At 42.6% G+C, this 27,697-nt stretch overlaps 1 long non-coding RNA gene across 2 annotated transcripts; it reads right to left on the bottom strand.

The window, feature by feature from the left end:
• Positions 1 to 11,905: 11,905 nt before the first annotated feature.
• LOC144306877 (uncharacterized) lies at positions 11,906 to 26,614 on the bottom strand. Of its 2 annotated transcripts, none has more exons than XR_013373937.1 (5): positions 26,328 to 26,614; positions 17,356 to 17,467; positions 14,348 to 14,442; positions 12,397 to 12,564; positions 11,906 to 12,159 (listed from the first exon to the last, which is right to left on the bottom strand). It is a non-coding gene; the product is annotated as an uncharacterized LOC144306877 (long non-coding RNA). The 2 variants fall into 2 exon arrangements; XR_013373936.1 differs by having other exon boundaries at positions 11,906 to 12,151.
• Positions 26,615 to 27,697: the final 1,083 nt, after the last annotated feature.

Here is a 27,697-nt window from a genome sequence, read left to right as displayed (position 1 = left end):
TTGCTCTTCCTGGCTCGGATCATGCATGGCTGCTGGCTATTGGGTTGCATGCACCAGCTGTGCTGTGGCGAGAGGGGGAGGGACTAGAACAGAGGCTCCCTCGTTCACTCAACAAACATTCTGTCCTAAGGTAGGTTCTCAGGGAAGCAGATCCCAAGTCAAGGATTGGAGAGCAAGTGCTTTGCTGGAGACCTGAAGAAACCGCCAGTTGTGAAGTGAGAAAATAAGAGGGAGGAAAGAATCCAATAAAGGGTGTGTTGCTGGGTCAGCTGGCACACTTTGGAGTCCAGTGTAGAATACAGGCCCCAGAGTTATCCCACCCAACGGTTGAGGGAATAGGGATATTCGTACACCAGCTCCCATTAGTCATTGACTGAGGACTGCTTCTAGGGAGCACGGATTCCCTGGAACTTTGGTGCTACAACTGTAGTAGGCAAAACAGGTTTTGGTGGCCACAGAAAGTGCTCAGCCAAAATAGTGTAAATACTGGCAGCTGGAACTGAGCAATGACAGCGTCTGCCACATATTCTTTGAAGACTTCCTGTGTGTCAGGCACAACCATATAATGGCTAATGAGATGGATTTTGTTTGTCTTCTCATAGGGTGTACAGTTTAGTGGAGGGGACAAACAAGTGGCCAGGCAGTACCCAAAAGATGGGACATTTTGTGATGGTAGAAAAGAGTATGTCAGGGAAGGCCTCCTGGAGTAGGTGTCATCTAAGTTAGACCAGCATTAGGACTAGAAATAGTCTCAGTTGTGAGGATTAGCACATGCAAAGGTCCTGAGGTGAGTGAGTTTGTGGCAAGCTTTGAGAAACCACAGGAAATTTGGTATGAACTGAGTTCAAGGCGAAGATTTGGAGGAGGAGCAGATGATGGAGAATTTGGAAAACTGGACAGTTCCTAGACGCAGTTTCTTCCTAAGACCAAATCTACTTCCAATGATTATTTCAAGTCCTCAAGTGGTTGTCCCTAGAATCTTCCTATTTTAATCTTGCATGCAGCCATCTATCTCTCTTATGCATATTCTAACAGAACTGAATCTTTTAAACACTTTAAATAGAAAACCTAACAAAGGTTTGTTTGATCTTGTTACAGACTAAATTAACATATAATTGGCAAATTATTCCTATTCTTAGATTCAATGGCTGGTTCAAGCAGTATTTATAAAAAGCCCCTGCCCTTAGAGACTCAAAAAATGTAATGGTGTGTGGCATATTGTATTTCTGAAAGATGATTACAGTGATATCTCCTAACCCACACTCTACAATATGATTTGATACTCCCCCATTGAGTGGTGGGCCATCTGTTTCTTCCTCTTGAATTTGTGTGGGCTTGTGACTACTGTGGCAGTGATACTTTGTGACTTCTGAGGCTAGTTCATTAAAGGTAAGCCCCACCTTGGTTTTTTAGGAATACTTGCCTTTGGAACCCCGAGCCCCCATGTAAGAGAGGTCAGAGGCCACCATGCTGTGAAGTCACAGCAAGAGGTCACGTTTGGTAGTTCTGGCTCATAGTCCCAGTTGCGAATCCAGTTGCGGTTCAACTGCCAGATAGATGAGCGAAGACACCTCCAGAGGACTCCTGTCCCCAACCGTTGAGTCACTGCCAGACTTTGAACTCCCCTAGAAAGAAAAGCTTCATGTCTTTTGCTTAGAGGACATCAGAATAGACTCAGTATGATATGAGGCAGTGGGACAACCTTTCCTCTACTTCAAAGGGGGAACCCGGGGGCAGGATGTGGGCACTGGGAGGAAGCCTCACTGTGGAATGCAAATAGAAGACAGAGGGGAGCCAGGGAGAAACCAGGCCACCAGTGACATCATTTGATTTGCTATATAAACCCTTACTGGAAACTAGTCCTAGTTCTAGACTTTTCAGAGTCCTTTATTATGTGAACTAGTTTTAACTGGATTTTCTGTGGCTTGCAACAAAAAGAGTTCTAACTAATAGTGAGGGATAGGATTTGCTGTCTGTTGAGGAGGTGAAGCATTTTAGGCAAAGGGAAAGGGAAACATCTTTTAAGGGTGTTTCATGGTGGAGCAACATCTATTGTACAAAAAGGGAGAAACGTTCTCAAGCCAAAAGCATTTGTTTGCTGTAATGTTTCCCAAAGTTACATTTTGTTTTTTTCTCTTTAGTTGGTGGATAATGTGTATGAACGCACTGTATGCCAGATACTGTGCTGTCTGTTGAGGATAAGGCACCAAAAAAGAGAGTGGTGTCCCCTGCCTTCGTGGAAGTTGCATTCCAGCTGGAAATACAGACATTATGATGGTTACAAATAGGGTGACTGGGTTGCAGGAGGAATGGAAGATGCTCTAGAAGCTGTAATGGAGCAGCACCTACGTTGAGAGGAGGCGTGAGGGCAGTGTTCCCTGAAAAAGTGACATCCAAACAGGGTCTAAAAGATGAGTAAAGATTTAGTTAGTCGGGGGGCTTGGGGGAATATTTGAGGTAGAAAGAATAACACATATTTGGCTATAAGACTTCAAAAGGTTTTTAAAGTATAAATGTGCATTGTGAACCCCAAGAGGGGCTGAGGTATGCAGCATTTCCCAGGCTTGTTGACATAGGTCTGTGATTTATGTGAAGAGCATCTTGTAGGACTTAGGAAAAAAAAGGCATGGCTTCAGGAATGGACAGAAATGTTTCTAAGGGCAGAGGGAACATGGTCCTGATTCAGGTAAAGACCTATGTAAGAGAATAAAGGCTGATGATAGATGGATGGATGGATGGATGGATGGATGGATGGATGGATGGATGGGTGGATGGATGGATAGATGAATGATATGGATGGATGGATGGACGGACGGACGGATGGATGGATGGATGGATGGATGGATAAATGGGTGGATGGATGGATGAATGGATGGTGGACAAATGGGTGGATGGATGGATGGATGATGGATGGATGGATGGATGGATGGTTGGATGGATGGTTGGATGGTAGATGGGCAGAGAGATATCGGACAGGGCCCAGAGGGGTCAGAATCGACAGGATTTTGAATGTCAGGATGCATAGTATGTTGGTGTTTGACCGTTGAGACATGGCTGAGGTTGTATGTGAGAAGTCTGGGAGCAGGAAGGAGGGTTGCACTGATCCAGGCATGAAGCAGTGAAATTCTAATGGGACAATTGGTGTGGGGGGTGGAGAGAAAGGGATAAATTTAAAAGACACTGCAGAGGAGGAACAGGCAATTAATAACAGACATCAAGGGAATGTAAGGATAAGAGGAGGCAAAGTTTAAAGACTAGCTTTTGGGAGGAATACGCTCTCTAGAAAGAAATGGAACACTTCTTTCTCTCTTGCAATTAATAGTTCACTGTCCAATGGCAGAAAAGTCTCAAGTCACCAGGTTCCTAGGCATTTGCCAGACCGTTGGCAGGGCTGGTAAGCCTGGGAAAGCAGAGAGAGAAGAGTTATGGTAAATAGGAGCTTGGAGATTTCCACCAGGTTTTAATCATCTGTGTCATCTATTACCTCAGCCCCCGAGAGCTGCCTCTATTTTTGTTCATAATGGTCCACCTGAGTGACATCGTCTACCTCAAACCTGTGCAGCCCCATTTCAGTAAGAGGAGAGAGAGATAGAAATTTCCTTTCAGGTCAAGATGTTATAACAGATATAAAAAAAAGGGAAGATATTTAAGAGAAAAATAGCCCAGCAGTATACCATTCATCAATTTTTCTCTCTCTCCCTCTTTCATCTTGCCTGACCTAATACCCCGAACCATCCATGATAAGAAATGTAGGCACATAGAGCTTTCTATGGAACAGGATCCTCGCAGAGCACAACCATGATTAATATAGCCCCGCACACAGGTGATGTTTTTATTCCTTAACTGCCACTCATTCCTCTGGGGAATCAGAGCGTTTCTCCCCATCAGAGTCAGGATCCGCTACCCAGGTTCCCTGGAGATCACGGCCAGATGCACAATGCTGCCTGTTGCGGACTCTGAAAGAGTCTTCCAGAAACCCATGACCCGGAATCCTTTTGCCATTCCCTAATAATTACGTTTGAGTTTGAGTGCCACTCTTGACTCAAACCTTTCTGTTGGTGACCCTTTGACTTCCTCTATAAGGTGCTGTCAACGGATCACTGTCACCTGGAATCCTGAGTCTCAGCTTAGAAAAGTCCAGTAGGGCCTTGCTGGGATTGGAATGAGCATTCACAATGCATCTGATTAGGGGAAAGTTTCCTGAGCGTCTCTTCTGTGCTAGACCCAGTGCTCAATGCTGGGCTAGGCTAGTAACAGGGACAGATGTGGGACAATCAACACAGCAATGAAACAGCCTCCAGAGGCTGGGGCAAGGGGCTGAAGACACAGGAAGGGGATTGAGACAGGTGTCAAGAGGAAGTGACACTTGACCTTGCAGAGTGAGTAGGATTTTGACTGGGGAGGCCAGCATGAGACTCTGACCTTATTAGAGGCGAAGATAACAGGAGTAGTCCCGGTCTCGGATGTCAGGAGGGAGCGATGTGGCCTAAAGATGAGGCTTGGTAAATGTCGCGCTCACTTCTTCATGAATAACAGCACGGTAGTGGCTGAATTCTAAGGAGTGCTTACTATGTGCTGGGCACACTGCTCTGTGCTGTACGTGAATTTTCTTTCAATTCTATACAGACTACGGAGGCAGTAAGCGGTATTACTTTCCTTTTACGGGCAAGGAAGCTGAGACTTGGAGAGTTTGGGTAAGGTGTCCAAGGTCACACAGCTGGCAGCCCTCACCCCAGCTTTGCCTGCCCCTCAGCCCAGGCCCCACTCACTCTCCTTGGTTGTGTGCTGGGATCTCTAAACCTGGGGGAGCCTGGGTGGCTCAGTCGGTTAAGTGTCTGACTCTCCATGTTGGCTCAGGTCATGATCTCAGGGTTGTGAGATCAAGCCCTGCATGGGTCTCCACACTCAGCAGGGAGTCTGCTTGGGATTCTCTCTCTCCCCCTCCCTGTGCCCCTCTCCCACCTCTTCCTCTAAGATTAAAAAAAAAAAAAAAAAGATTCTCTAAACCTGACTGAGCTCTTAAAATACAGGATTCTCTGACTCCGTTCCCAGAAATGTGATTCAGTGGGTCTCGGGGAGAGGCCAAGGCTCTGTACTTTTAGAGACTTCCCCGGGTGATTCTGATGGGAAACAACATAGTAGCTATGAACCTTGCAGGGCGGCTTCTGTCCAAACCTACCTCTGGAGCTTTGCTGCCCTTTCAGTTCCCATCTCAGTGGGAATGATGTTTGACACAACTTAAAAGTCAGGTCTTCTATACCTTGCCCTGCTGCCACCAGCTGTCTGATTTTGGAGGAGTCACGTGGCCTTTGGGGTTTTCATTCTTTGTATGTCAGAGTCGGGGGTGGACCAGCTGACTCCTGATCTTACCTCAGGCTTCATCATTCAACAATTCTGCTGAGCAACAACGGAGCCCCTGCTGTTAGGATATGACAAATTCCGTAATTGAAACTCAAGAATCTGTATTAGTATTCTAGGGCTCCTGTAACAAAATATCATAGACTGAGTGGCTTGAATGACCAAAATTTACTGTCACACAGTTCCAGGGGATGGAAGTACAAAATCCAGGTGTCATCAGGCTGATTCCTTCTGAGGCTGTGAGGGAAAAATTGTTCCAGACTTCTCCTCTGACTTCTGGTGGTTTGCTGGCTGTCTTTGAGGTTCCTTGGCGTGTAGAAGCACCAGCCCACTCTCTACCCCCGTCTTTAGATGATGCTCTTCCTGTGTGTCATATTGGAGCAGGACCCACTCTAATCCAGTAGGATCTCATCCTAACTAATTATATTGGCAATGACCCTATTTCCAAATAAAGTCATATTCTGAGGAATTGGGAATTAGGAATTCAACATATGAATTTTTAGAGGACCCAATTCAAAAAACAATAAAATCCAAGTGGAGAAAAACACCATCAAGTGACAAGTAAACCAGTCACTTGATACTGAGTTAGATTTCTACATGAGTCAGGAATATTTGTTGCAAACAACAGAATCCATTCATGCCAATTTATGCTGGGAAGGAATTAAAGGATAATCACTGACTCCAGAGGGGCTGCTGGACAGACACACTGCTCTGTGGTCATGCTGTAGTGCGTACTGCTAGGCACAGACACACAGCTCCCAGGGCCTCACTTGCTGCTGGGTTCAGGATCTGGGCCACTGCTGTCCAGCACAGCCAAAGAATGAGTACCGTAGAGTGCCTGCGGCCTTACATGGCTTCCTCACAGCAGAGCCCCACACAAGTGTGTCTTACACTCTCTTAGTGGGATACTTTGGCAAAACTCTATTGGAATGCAAAACATACACACCCTTTGCCTCAGCGATTCCACTCTTATGAATTCTTTCAGTGCCCAGAGATATATTTATAAATGTGATTAGAGTGTTGCTTATATAAACCAAAACACCTCAATATCCATCAGTGGCAGATGGTTAAATAAATCATGGTGAAAATATGCCCAGGAGTGAGGTTACATTAATGATAATGATAATGATATAAATCAGTGGTTCCGAGCTCCGTCATACCCCATGACCCCTTTTTATAATCAATGTTTATAATGTTCCCTTTACTATCATGAAATAAAATTCATAGATAATATAACCTACACACATGATTCATAAAAAATCAATATAATGACACAATGAATCACACACGTAAGTTTAAAAGATCAATATATTGCCTTCACTGTAACCTAAAAGAGAAATGGAAGGAGGGAAACTGACAGCAAAATGTTTCTATATATATAATTGTACAGACAGGCGTACACTAGGAGACATATGGAGGTCAAGGTTGGCCCCTATGTGTGGAATCATCAGGAATATACCAGGTACAAATGTATACCCTTCAGCTGCTAGGGTGCACTGGGAGCTCAGATCTCATTAGCTGCTTTGCTATTGGTGGTGGGATTATCCAAAATGGACAAAGCAAGGTACAACCCTCCCTTGAACCCCTCTGCGATTCCTGGAATACGTAACGTATGTGAAAACCCTGCAAAAATGATTCGCCTCTAAATTAAAATGAACCTTGGATCCTGATGCAAATCATTCGATACAGGCTTTTCAACTACACAAATGTCTGGGGTGATGTTTCAAAATTATGAGGGTTACTTCTTCATATGAAGGATTGAGTTATGCAATATAGAATGCTCAGCAGCGGTGGGTCCACAACCACTAAATTCTAAGAACCCCCCCCCCCAAATAAACAGCCCCAAAAATTTCCAACACACTTCTGCTATGGGGGAGAGTGCCTGCTTCGTGAACCAATTACCACTGATCTGTGTTTACTGACAAAGAAAAAAGTCTACAATATGAGTTTTTATTACAATGTATGGTTGAGTAAAAATATTGGCGTAGGGATCAGTGTCTACAACATGACTCCATTTTTGGAAAAGGAAAACCATAAATAAAGAAAAGGCTGATGAAAGAAAAATGTGTGTGTGCACACGGGTACATCCAGGGACAAACCTGAATGCATATAAACAAACCCTAACCGTAGTTATCTCTGATGATGAGATTACAGGTAATTTTCATGTTCTAATGTTTTTTTTTTCTAAAATGACTGATTTTTCATGATGATATATTATTTTTATAATCAGAAAAATAAAACTATTTTCCATTTGACAAACAAAAGAAGGCAAATCTCCCAACCTGCTATTGGTGTTTTGAGCTGGATCATTCTTTGCTGTTCTGTGTGCTGTGGGAGGTTCAGCAGCGTCCCCGGCCTTGACCTATTAGCCGCTCACAGCACACACCACCCCTACCCCCAGACATGAGCAAGAACATTTCCGGTCATGCCAACTGTTGCCCCATGTTGAGAATCAGTACGGGGGAGGAATCCGTGCTCAGACTCTGGCATCCTGCAACCTTGGTCCTAACCTACCCCACCATTCATAATCTGGGCAAGTCACTGGGTAAATCTGCCTCAGATTCACCATCTGTAAAACAGATGATGGTACATCATAGGGTTGCTTGCAAATTAAATTAGAAAATACATTTGAATGATCAGTACAGTTCCTGGAATACAGTAAAATGCACAAAAATGTGAGCTTTGATTTTGAAAAGATCTCCTTCTAGTTGTGTGTGGGGAGGAGCATTATAGAGGGATAAATGCACTAGGTGTAAGAATGGAGCTGAACCCCACACACCACTATCCTCCAGAAACTGGAGTCTTCCCACTGGTCCTGGAAGTCCCTCTCTGGGTTGATGCTTTCCTGGGACCTGGATAAAGTCTGAGCATGTCCCAAGCCTTTTCTGATGCCTCTAGGCACCAAAACAGTCTCATTTCCATAATTAAAATGTTTAGTCTTGGGACGCCGGGGTGGCTTGGTGGTTGAGCATCTGCCTTTGGCTCAGGGTATGATCCCGGTCCAGAGATTGAGTCCCACATCGGGCGCCCTGTGAGGAACCTGCTTCGCCTTCTGTCTGTGCCTCTGTCTCTTGTGAATAAATATATAAAATCTTTAAAACATTTTTCTAAATTAAAAAAATAAAATGTTTAGTCTTATGTGTAAAACTCCAAACTTCATTTGAAGGTGATATCTTCTCCCTCCCAAGTTGCATGGGGGAGGGAACCTGGGGGCTTCTTCCTTACTCACCTGTCCCCCACATGGCTGCCCCTGGGACCCCTTCAGGGCCTGCTTATGGGGGACAAAGCCTTCCATGGCTGGCACTGCATGCTCTGCTTTGAAATCCTCTGGGTTTGGCAGATGCTCCAAGCCCTGCTTTCTGGAGGGGGCTTTCTTTGTTTCTCAGGGCTCCCTTCTTGCCAACCCTGCTGCAGATTCCAGGATGCAGGTGACACCCCTTCTTCCTGTTGGCTGCTGCTGAAGCTCCTTCAGCGCCATGGTGTCCACTTTCTGTGAGTTGCCCCACTCCAGCAGGCAGCGTCCACTCGGCTCAAATCTAATCCCCAACAAGGAGGACCAGAGGCCCCACTTTCAATGGTGGGTGAATCGCATCCTCCACTCGGGGCCTCAGGGCAGTGTAGGCACTAGTGTTTAGCTGTCCCTCCGCACCCTAATCTCAGGAGAGCCCCCAAAACCCAGCCACTTGGCTTCATGTGGAAGGAGCAGCCCACCCTATAGGCCATGAAGCAAGTGGAAAGGGATGAGGGGTGAGGGGATCTGCAAGACTCCATCACTTCTTCCCAGAGGCAGCACCGGCTCCTTGGCTGCCCTTACTTTGGTCCTTTTTGTAGGAGATCGCTAATGCTTTCGGGGACCTTGGTGGGTGCTGTGCAGCCGGACTCATATCATCCAGAGTCTGGGGGCTGTGGTCATGGAGGCCTCAGCCATAGCACAGAGAAAGGGTTCATCTGAGCATCCTGATGGCCTCACCTCCTGAGTCACCAGATGGCTCCTCTGTGGTCCTGAGGGGTCCCGGCCACATTCTCTGATTCTTCTCACCAAGGCAGCACTTCTGGGAGGCGGGCCCCACCTAACATCCGGGTTGGTCTGGAAGTTTGCATTTCACGGGTGACAGGCTCCTTAACTGAGCAGGAGGGATTTCTCTAGAATCTAGGCTGCCCGGGCACTGTGCCAAATGTCGGCGGTAATGACTCCCTGGCTATGAGGCTCCTTGGGAAGTCACATTCAATCCCCAAGTCCACACATTTAATATGAGCTGGAGCCAGCAGCAGACTCTGAAATGTTCAAAATAACCAGCGCAGTCAGGTGATGAATCAGATCCTGCCCGGCCTGAAAGAGCCACCTCAGCTCCCAGAGCTACTTAGCTGATGGACAAGCAACACTTCCAGCGTAGAGGAGTCTGGATTGCTATAGGCTAAGGCATGAAAAGTTCTAAAGTACGAAAGTGATTTATAAATGTGGTGGAGTGAACTTGAGGACAACTGGGGCTCCTCATGGGCCCCTGGGGTCAAGTTAGAGCCAGAGGTTGTCAAGTAGGGTCTCCAGACCAGCAGCATCAGCACGGCATCACTTGGGAACTTGTTAGAGATGCAAATTTGAGGACCTACCCGTTTGCTCTGGGGATGGAACGGAACAACCTCAGTTTTTTGGGGTTTTTTTTAGATTTTATTTATTTATTCATGAGAGATACACACACACACACAGAGGCAAAGACACAGGCAGAGGCAGAAGCAGGCTCCCTGCAAGGAGCCCGATGTGGGACTTAATCCTGGATCCTGGATCCTGGATCTGTCTGGGCCAAAAGCAGACACCCAACTGCTGAGCTGCCCAGGCGTCCCGCCATCTCAGTTTTAATAAACCCTCTAAGTGAGTGTGAGACCACTAGAGTCTAAGAAGTATGCATCAGAGATGCTTGAGAGGGTGCTTTAAGCACATCCTGTGCTTTGCCCGGGATCAGGAATCCCCAGGATGGAAGTCCGAGCTTGGTCCACAAGTGGGGTTTAGCCAGGGGTGTGAGTAGTGAGAGTGAGAAGCTGTGTTTAATTCACCAGGACCAACTTCCCCTGGAGTGCTCATGAGCCCAGGGAAGAAAAGGCTTCCCTGGTGATTAAAAATAAAACAAAACAAAACAAAACAAAAAAACAAGAAAAGTATATCTTTATGGAGCCTGAACACTGCAACAGGGGTAACTTCTGGAATTGCTGAGAAGCAGAAGTTGAGTAGTGAGAGCTGTAGATCCTGGCCTGGGTGCTACAGCACCTACCCCCCTCTTCTGGGGACTCCTGTCTTTCATCAAATATTAATCAGGCACTGATTATGGGTCACTCCTTGTGTGCTCAGTCTGATAAATTAGGCGATAGAATCAGCATCTGTGTTTAGAAACAGATGCACCATATGAGGTGCAAAGAGGGGCAGATGTAGACGGAGCACTAGCTCACACCTAGGAAATTTCTGTGGAGCCCAAAGAGACCTCAGAGCACAGCTGTCTGCTAGCATTTGGGGCAGAAACCTCACTCCCATCACCACTGTGTGCCTTCTAATCCTGTCTCAGATAAGAGTTTTTTGAACTTGACCATGGGATGCTAAATTAAACAAAAGATTGAATGTCTTGATTCAGGCATCACTATTCGGATTATAGCTGTCATTTCTTTCTCCATGGGGGGAAAATAATTAGTTAGTCTCCTCTTGACATTCCTATTTGTGCTCAGATTATGACAGCTCCAGAAACAAGAGGATGTCTCAATGTGTTCCCTCCTATTTCCTCTGCATCGTAATTTCCAGATCACTTCAAATCTCTGCTAAACCATCACCACCCTCAATTAAAAAAATTGTTGGGAGTTTAATAGGGCCTTCAAAATCCATTTAGCTTAAATAAGGCATTATTGAAAGGCTAACCCTCAACCACTGACGCTGTCTTCATAAGACGATTTCACTGAACAGCCCCAGGGTAAATGCATTTCATTTGAGCAGCGGTTCATTTGCGATAGGATTATCATAAATAGATGGGGAATTCCCTGAAATAAGGCTTATTTCAAATACAGCCAATCCATTTTCCACTTTTGTGCGAAAATAAAGGTGTTTGTCAGATAAACTAAGTTGAGGGTTGGTCTTCCCCACTTTTGTTTGGCAATTATTTCTGAGGTCTTGGGTGCATTTCAGGCTTGAGCTCTTGACAAATGAGGCAATCTCTCCCGAGGTCCACGGCGGCATTGTCCGTGGATGCTTGGGCTTACAAGACAATGAAATTCGCAAAGATAACCCCTTTTTGGTCCCATTGTATCCTCCCAGGACAGGCACTCATGCTGTTCCTCTTCATGGGTACTTGTCCTTTTCTTCAAGATGTGAGGTTTGGCCATGATATTTATGTTTATTTTATTTCAAGAACTCAATCATTCTATCAGCAAGGGTCTTGAGTGCTGGTTTGCCTCTTACTCTGTAGTTGTAGGCCATGTCACAGTGCCTACATGATGCTATGCTTAAAAATACAAAATCCTTTTTAGGTCTATACTATTATATCATGTAATAGAATAAGACAATCCTTTCTCATTGTATTTGAGACTTGTATTCAAGGCCATTCACATACCATTAAAGATGACAGAAGCAACAATTTTCTATTCTTCCCAAAGTCAAGATATCTACCTTAAGTTGACTTCGCAAAGGTGAAATGTTGGGACAACTGGGTGGCTCAAGGGTTGAGCTCAGGGCGTCATCCCAGGATCCAGGATTGAGTCCTGCATCGGGCTCCCTGCAGGGAATCTGCTTCTCCCTCTGCCTCTGTGTCTCTGCTTCTCCCTGTGTGTCTCTCATGAATAAATAAATAAAATGTTAAAAAAACAAAAACAAAAACAAAGATGACATGTTGGAGAGGACAGGGAGATTGGGCCCTGGGGGTGATTGACACAGAACCTCTCATGTCACGAAGGACAACATTCATCCTCTTAGTAGGATCTAACTTAGCCCCCTTTGGGAGAGTATAGACAGTGTTCTGGGGCAAGGGTGGGCTCTGGAATTGCAAAAATAGTGACTCAAAACTCTACCGTGGCCATTGCAAAGTCCTGCCACAGTACGTCCTCATCTGGTTGGATTCTGCACCGGAGTGATGGACTTTTGCACTCTCGTGTCCTGGGATTTTGGCAAACTAGAGCAGGCCACCAAGTCTGTACAGATGTGAACCAGATTATGCAGGATACTGTGTAGAAAACAGCCTGAGGAAGAGACGACATCCCTGACATATCACAAAGGACCTCACTAAATAGGACCCAACTAATGCTTGTTGAAATAATCAGCGAAAGACATAGGGAGAGAAGTCACATCTGATTCCCCCGGCCACTGATTCTCCGTGGGGAGCCCAGGCCAGGCCTGGCCCAGCTGGTCATCACAGTTCCCCGCCGGGATATTTATAGCTCCCACTGGGCACACCCACCACTGCCTGTCACCCCGTCACAGCATTTTTGAAGCTTTGTGGCATCTGAAGCCTCCATGGGAGCTATGACCATGGTGAGCAAGCTGCCAGGAAGAAGAATAGTTGTTAACCATCACCCCATGGAAGTGGAGGGATTTTCTTAGCTTTATGCCTCCTCAGCTGTGGGGAAAAACTGAAAAGTGAATATTCCTTTGTATTGTTTTCCTGGACTCCTGCATTTCCTGCCAGAGAGCTACGTGCTGACTCATTGCATCCCCCTCTGTCTTAGAATATTTTGCCTTAATTGCCTTAGTCATCTGATATGTTCATTTTTAACGTCACTTTACGGCTCATGTGCTCTCCCTTGGTACCCAGGGTCTGAGGAGATTCAGATTCCATCAGAGCTTGCAGCTAGAGGGCCTCACAAGGGCAACTACCCAGAAGAAGAAAGAATGGGAGGAGATCCAAGAATAAATCCCGGAGGAAGTTTACCGTGACTCAGTGACTTTGCTCACGTCTCCTCATAAAAATGTGCCCCGTGTATCCTGTAGGCCATTCGGGCATTGGGTGGGGGGTTGAAACTGGCAGGCAGTACAAAGTGGGAGAGTTTGTGTTTTCTTGTTTAAACCTTGTTCGGAACTTATGCTTTGGAACAAGGTGGCAGATAAGTATGGGTGTCATGGTAGCAGTGAAGGTCACCAACATGTCATCAACTTTTGTTTGCTTTTAAGACAGTCCAGGGTCTTCATAAGTGGTTTTTTAGCACTAAAATGAAATTTTAAATACTTGAGATCCCATAACTGGAAACATAGGGCTAAAGAATGCAATGTGGGGTGGGTACCTGGGGTGTTTGGTTTGGGTGGGACTGGAGAGAAAAATGGGGTGCCAGGGAGAAGGAATTGACTGAGGTGAGAATAACTATGGTAGCCTCCTACCAATGCCATCACCTTGGCTCAAGTGCCCCCCTACCATGGCACTGGCTTCCGGGTCCGATGGCCTAGCTGGGAGGGGCGAGGGTGGGCTCTCGCTCTTGATCCAGCCTGGGGATCATCCATTCTCAGAAAGACTTTGTCCTTCCAGAGGTAGCCCCCACTCACATTCCCACATACGGGCTGACTGTCTGGTTTCCAGGAGGACTTTCAACCACTTGTAACCTCCTCTCAACTAGAATAAATCCGCCTGCCTTGTTGCCTTCCTCTGCCCCATGCAGGCACTGATTTGCTGCTGTACCAACCGCTCTGGTGATGAAGGGCAGGAGGGACAACAGCAGTGATCTTTGCAGGGTGCCTGTTGTACTTTCTAGAGTTATGAATAGCTCTGTTCCCAGAGGGGAGACTTCTCAAGTTCATCCTTTACAGTTAAACCTTGGTTAAGATGGGAAAGTTATTCTGAGTAATCACTATTTCTTTCCCCCGCCCCCAAGCCTCCACAATGAAAAAGTGATACTTCCTACTTAGGACTTCATGTTCAGTAAACATAACTCTCAGTTCTGGAAAACAAATAAATAAGTTGCTTTCTAAAGAGCGATGGGATTTTTGCTGCCTGCGTTGATTACACAGTCTTTCAGTCCTGTGGTTTTCACTGACCTCTCTGAGGATTGCACACCCCAAAGACATGACAGGGCCTGAACTTTTAAAATGTTAGTGACATTCCGGGCAAGCTGTGAAGTTTTGCAGCAAGTCTGAAAAAAAATAAAAATTTCGACTTAATGATGAAGTAGGTACCATTGCGAACACAGAGGGAAATTGTTACCTAAAGGCTATGTGTCCGTGGCTTGACTGCACTCATTGGGGTTTTAAGTTCCTTTCTAAGTGAGTTTCCCTCTGCCACCATGTGCCCCTCTCCCCATCTAGAGTGGCCTGCGTTACAAAGGGCTGAGCAGGAACACTTGGGGAGCGTATTTTCAATTTCCCCAATCCCAGCCTTCGGTGCTGTAGTGAGCTCCAATGATGAAGACGTTACTAGCCTGAGCGATTTAAGAACAGTGTGAACAAGAAGCAGCAATATTGCAATTCTGCAGGAAGTAGTCTTCTCCTCTTATCACTAGCAGGCCTCGCTGAAAGTGCTCGGCCTGAAGGCGACCACAGAGGAAGAGTCCAGTCTCCCTCCCACTGTTCACTGGCTGGACAATTCCAGGAACATGCTTCATCTTCCTCATTTATGAAACAAGAGGGCCAGCCTAGATCAGCGGTTCTCAAACCAGGCAGTTTGTAAGAATCATCTGTGCAACATGTTAAAAACAAGGACCTCTAGGGCTTCTCCCAGAAATTCTGATATTAAAAACTCCCCATGGATGTTGATGCTATGGTCTCTGAACCACGGTTGTGAAAATGCTGGACCAGATAGAAACCTTCTGGCCTCCAGAGGCTCCGAGGGGCCCTACCTGTGATACTAAGCTTATTTTCTCTAGTTAATGTTGGTGTTCCATTTATTTTCATGTACGCAAACTATTTTTTAATTATTGGGGAATTTACAATCTATCACAATTGTGTTTGGAAGTATTTAAGACAGTAATAGTTCTAAGATGAGTTCCTTTGGGCAAAGAGCTAAGGATACTAAGGAAACAGATGAAGAGTTGGCTGTATAGCAGCTACTCTACAGAAAATGTTCTAGAAAAGAATTCCATGTGGTTATAATTCTCCTTCCTGCATATTTTTTCCTGCCTCATTTTCCTTCTCTCCTGCCTCCCTCAGCAGACCCTATGCTTTATTTTTAGGTTCTCTTGATCACATATGGTGAAGGGGATAAGGAAAAGTCTGCTGCCAAAAATGTAAAAGTGAGAGTTGATCTCAAACTTGACCTGGTTGATGTACACATCCAATGTCATCACAAAGCACCCTTTCTTTGGCTTTGGGGGATTTTTATTAGAACAGGAGAAGGGGCACCTGGTGGGCTCAGTGGTTGAGCATCTGGTTTGGCTCAAGTCATGATCCCAGGGGTCCTGGGATTGAGTCCTATATCAGGCTCCCCGCAGGGAGCCTGCCTCTCCCTCTGCCTGTATCTCTGCTTCTCTCTGTGTCTCTCATGAATAAATAAATAAAATCTTAAAAAAAAAAATAACAGGAGGAGCCATTAGCAGTTTTTACCTTGCCCTGACAACATTAAATCTTGGATCAAAAACCTTGAGGAAAACAAAATCACCTGCTCATTAAGAAAAAAATTAAGGATCCAGCTTTATCACAATAAAGCCAGAATTCCCAGTTAAAGCATTTTTTTTTGGATCTTTGCATCTGCTTGTTCAAGTATTTCAACAGCAATCACCCTCCTAGTGATTGTACAAATCCTCCTATCAGTCATTCATTAACAAATGTTCATTGAGGTGCCCTAAAAACACGGTGTGGACTAAAAGCATGGATGCTGCCCCCACAAATGCCACTTTGACAAGAGCTACAAACAGAGGGACAGTGGCTCTCTGTTGTGGGAAGCCAAGGGAAGCCTTCCTGAGGAGGTGACAACGAGATTTGAAGACCAGTAGGAGAGAACTAAATGAAGAAGGGATGGAAGGGTGTCCTTGGTGGAAGGAACAGCATGCAAAAGCCATGTGGTAGGGAGGACCCAGTGGGCACAAGCTACTGAAAAATAACTTTCATGGGGAAACAGCAAATCATGTCCAGCTTGGACAAAGGAAGAGGGCACAATCGCGACCTGTCTGCTTCCCGTGGGATCAAGGGATGTTCTCAGAGATGTCTTCTAACCATGCGGCCTGATACATGGTCTAACATGATACTTGTTATTGAATTTTGTGATAGGAAATTTAAAGCATGTGTTGTTTTATTTAGACGTTCTATTAAATTTTATTAAATTTTCCTTTGACTTGCACTTCCAAATAACAAACCAAATGCTGCTTAGTTTAATTTTCAAGTTGATGAAACTTCCTTTCCTGTTACTAATTTAAGTCACTTAAAGTGAATTTTGATTAATCTGGGATAGGAAGTTTTGTCTTTCTTAATTGAAAACATTTTGAACCAATAGAATACTGCACTAAATTATGCAGAAAATGACAGGGCTAGCACTAAAGAAATCTTTTTCTCTCTCTTTTCTTTATTTTTTTTTAACATCCCAGCTTTCAAAGGATTAATTTCTCCAAACTCTTACAACAATCTTATTGAAAAGAGTTATTAAACTCTCAGTTGGCTACAAATGACTTATCTCTGCTAATTAAAAATAAAAATCTTTGTGTCGATGTGCACAATTCCAATAATGATTATAGTCTCTCTATACACAGGAGCTAATTTACCCTTTCCATGGATTCCCACCTTCCTTAAACTGCTCAACAGCCTATAACTAGTGGGTGGTGAGGAGATGATCTCTCCAAGAATGATAAAAGAATTTTATTTTAAATTTATTTTAAACCATAAAATCATACACAATGAATCAGACATGAACTGCCAGTCATCTTGAAAAGAGATTGAGCTTACGGTGCTAGCTCAAGAAAAAATGTCTTATGTCAATCAAGAGAATGAAGTGGTTCTTGCTATGGTCTACAGACTGGCTCCGGAATGCTGTAGCTCCTGTCCGGTCCTGCATCTCTCTCTCTCACACATCACAGTGTCCTGCTGGCTGTCCCTGGAACACATACAATGCTGATTCTTGCCTCAGGATCTTTGCACTTGCTGTTCTCCTGCCTGGGATGCTCTTCCTCCTGATGTCCTCGTGGCTCACTCCCTTCAGGTCTCTGTTCAAATGTGCTTCCTCAATGAGGTCTTCTAGGACCAAACATTCAAAAAAAAGCATTTGTTACTTTTCAACTTCTTCTCTGCTTATTTTTTTCTATAACACTTAGCACCAGCTGACACATTTTACATAATACACATATATGTAGATATGTATGTATATGTGTATATATATATATATATATATATATAAGTTCACAGCAAAATTAAGTGTAAAGTGCAGAAATTTCCCATAGACCCCTTGCCCCCTCCCTCATTATCAACATCCCCCACCAGAGTGCTACATTTGTTAGAATCAGTGAGCCTAGGCTGATACATCATCACCCCTCAAAGTCCATAGTTTACATTAGGGCTTGCTCCTGGTGTTGAACATTCTGTGGGTTTGGATAAATGCATAATGATACATTTCCATGATTATGATATCACAAGGTCTACTTTCATTGACTCAAAAACTTCTCCATGCTCCATGTATTCATCTCTCCCTCATCCACACCCCTGGCAACCACTGATCTTCTCATTGCCTCCAAAGTCTGGTCTTTTCCAGGATGTTAGAGAGTTGGAATTTCACAGTATAGAACCTTTTCAGACTGGTCTCTTTCACTTAGTATTGTTCATTTCAGTTTCCTTCATGTCTTTTTTATAGCTTGATAGCTCATTTCTTTTAACATTAAATAATATTCCATTGTCTGGATGGACCACTTTTATTTATCCATCTTCTGAAGAACAACTCAGTTGTCTCCAAGTTTGGGGACATATATCTTGCTAGTTTTTGTTTGTTTTCCCTCATCCCTCCAGCATTCTAAGGGCAGAGACTATGCCTATTTGCTCACTCTTATATCCCAATGCCTGGAACTCTGACTGCACATGATGGGTGCTCAATAAATATTTTATCAAATAAAGAATTAATAAATGAGAGTTAGAACATAGGAAAAAGGTCAAATGAATGTGCATTAGAGATAACTGTGAAGTGCTATCCAGAAAGCGGTCTTCCCTGATCAAAGGACCCAAACTGTCCCATGTATGACAGGAATAGGGCCTAAAGAGACCGCTTCATTTAGTGACTGGATGTGGAAACTGTGGCCAAACACAGAGGCTGCAAGAGAGAGTGCACACACACACACACACACACACACTGGACTACTACTCAACCATCAAAAAGAATGAAATCTTGCCTTTTCCAATGATGCAGATGGAACTAGAGGGTATTATGTTAATCAAATTAAGTCAGTTGGAGAAAGATGAATACCATATGATTTCACTCATGTGGAAGTTAAGAAAGAAAACAGATGCACATGGGAGAAGCAGAAAAAAAAGAGAGGGGCACATACCATAAGAAACTCTTAACTATAGGGGTGCCTGGGTGGCTCAGTTAGCTAAGCATCAGATTCTTGATTTCAGCTCAGGTCATGATCTTAGGGCCTCAGGCTCCACACTGAGCTTAAAGCCTGCTTAAGATTCTCCTTCCCTCTCCTTCTGTCTCTCCTCCCCCTACATGAGCTCTCTCTCTCTCTCTCCTCTCTCTCTCTCCCTATCTCTATCTCTTTCTTCCTCTAAAAAAAAAAAAGATGCACAACTATAGGGAACAAACTAAGGATTAATGGAAAGACATGGGTGGGGGATGGACTAGATGGATGATGGGTATTAAGGAGGGTGTTTGTTGTGATGAGCACTAGGTGTTTTATGTAAGTGATGAATCACTGAATTCTACTTCTGAAACCCGTTTTACCATATACGTTAACTAACTAGAATTTAAATAAAACTTGAAATTTAAAAGCAATGAGAGATCTATGTCTAGAACATCTAGGGCCTTGAGTCAACAAGTAATGGACAGCAATCACAATGGGAAAAAATGGGCAAAAGACATGAACCGCAATTTACAGAAGAGGAATCCCACAAGGCTAACAAGTATATAACTTGCTTAAAACCTTCACTCATCAGGGAAATCGAAGTAAATCTACCAAAAGGAATAAATTTACAAGATTGACTTGACATGGGACACCTGGGTGGCTCAGGGCATGATCCCGCGGTCCTGGAATCGAGTCCCACATTGGAATCCCTGCATGGAGCCTGCTTCTCCCTCTGCCTATGTCTCTGCCTCTTTCTCTGTGTGTCTTTCATAAATAAATGAATAAAATCTTTAAAAAAATAGAATTCATTTCCTTAAATAAAAAAAGATCGACTTGGCAAAACTCCATGTGGTCAATGAACCCTTATGAGTGCTGGTGGCATTGCTGATGTATTTATAGCATAGGCAATCAATTCTTCCTCCAAACACACCTACAAAGTGGGTACTATTATTACTCTATCTTATAGACAAGCAAGATGAGGCTTATATACATTCTGCAAGAACCTTTTTTTAAGTTTATTTATTTAAGCAATCTCTACACCCAACGTGGGGCTTGAAATCAGGACCCCAAGGTCAAGAGCCTTATGCCCTATCGACTGAGCCAGCTAGGCACCCCACGTTCTGCAAGAACATAACCAAATAAAAAGAAACACATTAAGAACATAATGGTAGTTGCCACTAGGGTAAGAAAGGAATGGAATGGAAATGGGGAGGACAGAGAATGAGGGAAATGGGGGCCCGGTGTGGACACATATGGCAACTGGCCCTGAACTAGGGAATGCTAAGGCTTGAAGTGCTTGAGCTTGAAGGCTCAATAAAGAGAAAGGGAAGGGCAAGAATTGAGGGAGGGAGGAGATGGAGGAAGGGAAGCAGAAGTCTTCAGACTCTAGAACTTGGTTGCCTGGATTAAATCCAGGCTCTGCTACTCACGAAGTGGATTATCTAGAATATGTTAATTAACTTCTCTGGGCCTCGATACACCTGTCTGTAAAGGTATATGATAATAGGATCTATTTGTGGACCCCACAAAGCTCACAGAAGATGGTCTTGGCCTAAGTTGGCACTCTATAACAGTTGCCTGTTCATTTTACTCGAATGGAATAAGGACTCTCATCTGGCTGGTAGGAGAATGAGCAAGACACTGCAAACTACAGGCGCCAAGTCCCAGAGGCAGGCGAGCTGTGGGGCTTCCAGGAACCATAAAGAAGCTCAGGGGGAAGAATGGTGCCGGGTATTATTTTTTTTAACAATATTCATGACACTGTGTGGTGTTTATTTTCATCCCATTACATACAAGGAAGTCTGGCATCAGAGTTGAGGCAGAAACTGAGTGTTGTACTCCAAAGCAGGTGCCCTTGACAGTGTTTCCAAGTTCCTGACAGTAATCTTTAGGATTTTGGAATTCCAGAAATCATGTCATACTTAAAATAATTCCAACATTCTTTACACTCTTTACTCATTATTATGAATATCTAAAGATTGTTTTGTAAATTTTATAAGTTAGTTTTCATTGTATCTACAAGGGACTGTAACCTATAGATCAGTGCTCATATGTGAGACACATGTATTTTGTTTTATTTCATTTCATTTTAAAAGATTTTATTTATCTATTTGACAAGCAGAGGGAGCAGCAGGCAGAGGGAAAGGGAGAAGCAGACTCCCTGCTGAGCAGAGAGCCCAGTGTGGGGCTTGATCCCAGGACCCTGGATCATAACCTGCTCTGAAGGCAGATGCTTAACTGACTGAGCCATCCAAGCACTCCAGACACATGTATATTTTAAATGTTCTCGTAGCCATGTTAAAAAAGTAAAGAATTAACAGGTGAAATTAATTTTAATGACATTTTATTTAAACCAATATATGCAAAATGTTATATGAATATATAATCAATATTAAAATTGTTAATGAGATACTTTGCTTCTTTTTATTCATATGTATTCTATGGAGTCCATCTCATCTCAATTTGAATGAGCCACATTTCAAGGGTTTAATGGACATGAGTGGCCTGTAGCTACTACATATAAGCACAGTTACAGACAATATTCAAACATTGGAAAATGCCAGCAAATATTGGGAATAGTACTTGAATCATGTAACACTGGGGTCTCCTAGCATGGTTAGTAGCCTTACACAGCATTACTTTTGAAATTGTCAGTTGAAGAACTAATTTGGCTTCTAAAACTTGTTATTCCTTAGAATATCACTTACAGATCTGTAAAGTATACAATGAACACAAACTCATCAACATTTATTTTATTTGCAAGAGTGACTCACCACTAGCAGCAGCCAACACACCCACAAGGCAACAGCTACAGCAGCTCCCATTGATGAGATCATGACCAATCTGTGTTTCTGTCCCAGTTCCTGGAAATGTCAACCTTAACCTTTGCCTCTGGACGTCAGCTCTTGTCTGATGTCATTGAATTACTTAGAACCAGCAACCTCTCTAAGTAGATTGGTAAACTTTAATTGTTGTTTAATTGTTGCAGGAGAACTATACTTTTTCCAGATTCCCCAATTTCTTGATTGGTTTTTCTTGGGATACATTAAAACATTCAAATTTCCTAAGAAATACCAAAAAGAAATTTCTGCATGGAATCACTATCCCTACCCTCGAAGCTTTGCTATTATAATGGCTACAACAGAGATGATCCAGTACCCTTGGATGGCTCTGTGGAGTGGGCAAGACTTTGAAGAAAACTACAGGTGACTTCATCTTCTCTCTTTGACATGACTAAAGATTTTCCTCTCAGTTCAGCTGAGTGATTCTATCAAAAGTACACTACTTTTGTGCTAATAATTTAAATGCCTGAACACTCAGTGATAATTTAATCGGAAGAGGGTGGAAAGAACTGTTCTATGAATGAAGGTTGACTATTGGGAGCTTAAATCAATAAGTAATCTTATAGTCATTATCTTAACCTTACTACATAGCAACAAAGGCACCAAGCTGGGAACAAACGTTGTGTGGTTTTCACCCATACCTCTCTCCCAGGACCATATATTCTTAAACAATATTATGCCTTATCCGCAAAATCCATTTGCATCAAGGGCATATGGTGTACACCTAAAATACAAATTTATTTGTCATAAGATGAAGAGGAAGATGTAACAAAATACCATTAAGAAAATGTGTTTCTTTTTTTTTGAAAATGTGTTTCAAAATAAAGTATTTCACATGAACTATCAGATACTTTTTTAAAAAATTTATTTATTTATGATAGTCACAGAGAGAGAGAGGCAAAGACATAGGCAGAGGGAGAAGCAGGCTCCATGCACCGGGAGCCTGATGCGGGATTCGATCCTGGGTCTCCAGGATCGCGCCCTGGGCCAAAGGCAGGAGCCAAACCGCTGCGCCACCCAGGGATCTCAGATACTTTTAAAAAAGTAAATAACTGCAATACAATGTCCCTAATAAAATGTTTATCCAACGAAATCAGGAGTTCAGTGGTTAGTAGAAATTCATAGGGAAGCGTAAAAAATGATAATTTTAATTTATGTCAGCATGAACTCAGTAATCTTTTGAGATAAGGCCAAGATTTTTTCTTTCTGTATGGTCTTCTGACTAAGAGTTCCTCATTATCTTTCTTGAATAAATCCTGGCCATAATGTGTCTTCCATGATTATTCCAGCATATTTAAGTGCAGCCAGAATTTAAAACACTTTCAAAACAACCTGAGCGCAGAAATCGTCTAGATATAGAAGGTTAGGTTCACTCTACTTTTCTAGGATTGTCCTGACCACACCTAATTTTGAAAATTTATTTTTAAAATTATCATACACTGAAGTTGACCTTTTGTTCTTGGTGTGCAGTTCTTCAAGTTTTAAAACCTGTATAGATTCGTGGAACCACCACTATAATGAGGGTACAGAACAGTTTCAACATCCAAGAAAATTCCTGCATGGGACACCTTTATAGTGACTTCTTCCCCTACCCTATAATCCCTGGCAACCATTAATCTGATCTCCGTCACTATAGTTTTGTCTCTTCAAGAATGTTATATAATGGTATTGTAGAATATATCAACTTTTGAGCCTGACTGCTTTCACTCAGCATAATGCTTTTGAGATTTATCCAAGCTTTTACTTTTATTAGCAGTTCATTCATTTTTATTGCCAGGTAATACTCCATTGTACATATGTACCACAGTCTGTTTATCTAATTCACTTGTTGAAGGGCATGTGGCTTGTTTCCAGTTTTAGCTATTTTGAATAGAGCTGCTGCAAACACTTGTGTTTAGGTTTTCGTGTGAACATAAGTTTTCATTTCTCAAGGGTAGATACGTAGGAGTGAGGTTGTTGGGTCAGATGATACGTATATACTTAATCAAAAACTGCCAAACCAATTTCCTGAGTGCATTCCCACCAGTGATATATCAGAGTTCCAGTTGCTCTGATTTAAACAGCACTTGCTATTTTCAGTATTTTTAACTTTAGCTATACTTCGAGGGGCATACTGATATCTCATCATGGTTGAAATTTAAAGGCATTGCACATCTTTTCATGTGCTCATTTATTACCTTATAGCCTCCCTGGTGAAGTGTCTGTTCATGTCTTTAACCTATTTTTAAACTGCATCATTACTTTCCTATAGTTGAATTTTAAGAGTTCTTGACATGTTCTCAATAAAGTCTTGTTGATATGTGATTTGCAATGATTTTCTCCCTGTCTGTAGCTTACCTTTTCATTCTTTTAACAATGTTTTGTGTAAAGTGAATGTTTTAAATTTTGCCATAGTCCAATCTGTCAATATTTTCTTGTGTGGATCGTACTTTTGGTGTCATGTTCCTTTGCCTAACCTCAGGTCACAAAGATTTTCTTCTAGAAGCTTTATAGTTGTACACTGTTAGATCTCTGACCCATTTTGAGTTAACTTTTGTATGAGACGTGTTGCACAAGTCAAAATTCATATTTTTGCATATGGATGTCCAATGGTTCCAACACATTTGTTAAAAAGCTATCCTTCCTCCACTGAACTACTTTTGTACCTTTGTCAGAAATCAGTTAGCTATGCTTGTGTGGATCTATTTCTAGACTCTATTATGTTCCATTGATCTATCCCTTCACCAAATTACACTGTCTTGATTACTGTAGTAATGTAATCCATCCAATTTTATTCTTTTTTGAAATTGTTTCAGCTATCTTAATTTGTTTTCTCCTCTCAAGTTTAGAATCAGCTTGTCTATGTATGATACAACTGCTATTTTTACTGGGATTGCACTAAATCCATAGATCTACTTGGGGGGAAATTGACATTTTTACTATGATGAGTCCTTCAGTCAATGTATATTACATGTCTCTCCTTTTATTTACATTTTCTTTTATTTCTTTCCTTCATGTTTTGTAGTTTTCAACTTACACATTCTGAACATGTTTTGTTGGATACAGAGATACCACTTTCTGTGAGTTATTATAAATACTATTAAAAACAAATTTCAGTTTGGAATTATAGATTGCCAGTGTATTGAAACGATTGATTTTTCCCACACCTATTTTCAAACAAAAATATTCTAAGCAACTTGTCTTTATTGAATATTTCCAAAGCATTCTCCTTGATATTCATGGAAATGACCACTCTTTTCAAACCACTGAGGTTTCATTGGTTTGTACAGTGTATAAGTTAAGTTGTGTGATTATAGTAGGTCCAAGCAGCATAAACAGGTTTGGGAATAAATTCAACCAACTCTTGGTAAGCATAGACATGAACTGGTGAGGGCAGAAGTGTCTCCATGGATTTAGCAGTCTACTAACTGCAAGAATTCAGCTGCCCATGGAAGTAGAGAGTAAATCAAGAATCAGTTAATCGTAGTGTTGTTAACTGAAGGTCATTTAAGAGAGCTCCTACTGAAAGATCTACATAATCAAGACTAGAAGGAGACAAGAAAGCCAAGTTTCTGGGATTGCATGTAAATATACACCTGATTATGTATCTTCAGAACATCAGCAATATATTTTATATTCACCACAGGATTTTCACTGAAGGAACATGTAAAGGGAAAAGAGCTATTACCATTATGTTTTTGAAGAATATTTAGTAATAGTGGAGGAAACCTTAATTATAACAGTGTGTAAAAAAAAAAGAGAAAACATTATATGCAATATGATCCCAAATGTCTTTTTAAAAAATATATTTATCTATAGAAAAAAGGAAAAAATACATCAAAATATTAGTAATAATTATGGCTGTTGGGAATTATGTTTGGCTTTGGCTTTTATTTTATTCTTTTACTCTTTTTAAAAATATCTTTACTAGTTGGGGATTCCTGGGTGGCTCAGTGATTTAGCGCCTGCCTTCTGCCCAGGGTGTGATCCTGGAGTCCCGGGATCGAGTCCCACATCGGGCTCCCTGCATGGAGCCTGCTTCTCCTTCTGCCTGTGTCTCTGTTTCTCTCTCTCTCATGGATAAATAAATAAAATCTTTAATAAAATTATTTTTACTAGTTTTACAATGATCTAGTGTTATTTTTTTGCATTTAGAAGAAAGATTATTTTGGCACTCCTGAGTGGCTCAGCCGGTTAAACTTCCGACTCTTGGTTTTAGCTCAGGTCAGGATCTTGGGACCCTGGGATTGAGCTGTGAAGCTCTGCACTCAGTGCAGTCTGCTTGTCCCTCTCTGTCCCCTCTGCTCCTCCTCCTGCTCATGCTCAATCTCTCTCTCAAATAAATAAATAAATAATATGTATTTTAATAAATATATATTTTATAATAAAATATATATTTTTAAAAGGAGAACGATTATTTTGTTAAAGAGTCATTCTTTACCTACATTATTTCTCTCCGTTGAATGTCCAACAAGATAACCCCATTGTCATCTTGGGTTATGGCATTTTCTACCAATTTCCTATGCCTTTTAAGAAATCAGGAACACTGCAGAAGTTTCCGCCATTTGGTAAATAACATTAATGATTAAGACAGCCATAATTATAAAGCTTTTACAAAGCTACTGTTAATAGCAATTTAATTTAATAATGTTAATAATGTCTCTTTATAGATATTAATCATTATTTAATATTTATTTCACTACTACAAAGACTTTAAGGACTTACAGGTAGAGGTCAGGGCCGGTTTCATGTTTGTCCCCTTCACCACCATGCAACTCTTATTTTAGCTGAAGGCATGAACCCCATTGTGGAGGGTCAAACTGGGAACCATTAGAAGCAGGTATTTCATACTTTCTCCCTATTTCCTTGCATGCTCCAGAGCTTGAGGACGGTTGTCAGTTACACAGGAAATTTCCAGGTCATCAGCAGGGGTGTTTAAGAAGAAGCTTCAAAACACCTTACAATTTCTAAGGCAACTCTGTCTCTCTTGGTTAGTGGCTCTTTCCCAAGTCAGTTTCCTTGGAGTAGTGGCTCTTGGCCTTTCTTGCATCATAATGTTCCCAGTCATCTGGCCTAGATATTTAGATTTCCCTGAATTCTTTCATCACCAAACCTGTCACCCATCCACTGATTCTGTTTCAGACAAGCCTTTCATATATTTTCTTCTCCTCCTGGTCCTGGTCTTAGCTGAGGCTGCCCTCCTCTCTGACCTTCACCATGCCTTCAGCCTCCAAACTAGTCTCCCTGACTCAAGTCTTCTTATCATTCTCCATTGTCCATGCCAATGAGCAGGAGTCATTTTCCTGAAAGCAAACCTAATCATGTCCCCACTTGCCTGAAGACCAATCTTTACAATGTCCCTCTTTTTTTTTTTTTTTTTTTTCCTGTGGCAGTGGGGAATATGGTGATGGTCTATCAACCCACAACAGCCAGGCAGAGAGGGTCAGAGAGAGAGCACAGTCTCACACACACTGATAAGTGAGCATGCTCTTTTATTCCTCCCTTTAGAGCAATGTGAGGTTGCTTGGGCTGTGTTTCAAAGAGAAGCACCATTTTCAGGGAGTCATTATGTGTCTCTCCAAGGATCGCTTTCCCTGTGACAGATCTATCGATACACTCACAAGCAGGGCTCAGGCCCAGGAAAGTGAGCCACAGTGGTGTGTGGCCACATTTGTGAATGTGCCTGGGAGCCCCACGGGTGGTAAACATAACTGGAGTTTGGAGGAGGATAAGCTCTGGGCTGTCTGTCAGGTGATGAGAGAAGGACAAAGGAAAGCTTGTGCTTTGCAAAGGTCAGTGGTTTGCAAAGTTCAGTGCACATCAGGATCTCCTGGGGAGCTTCGAGAAATCCCAGGGCTCAGGCCACCCAATGCCATTAAATCAAAACCTCTGAGGTTGGACCAGGCATCTGCCTTCTTTTTAACCCCCCAGGTGGAGGCTTTATACAGCAACTCTGAAAGATTTGGGTTTGCCAGGAAAGCTTCTATGGAGGATGCTGATCTGGGAGTACTGACCCCTTTACCCTACTGGTGGAACTGACAGGGCACTCCCCCACACATTGCTCCTTGAGCTTGTGGTGATTGTTTTTAAAAGGC

This window comes from Canis aureus, chromosome 37 (genome assembly GCF_053574225.1).
Source record: "Canis aureus isolate CA01 chromosome 37, VMU_Caureus_v.1.0, whole genome shotgun sequence".
NCBI lineage: Eukaryota > Metazoa > Chordata > Mammalia > Carnivora > Canidae > Canis > Canis aureus.
The sequence above is the reverse complement of the archived record's forward strand: the minus strand, read 5'-3'. Positions and strand labels throughout refer to the sequence as shown.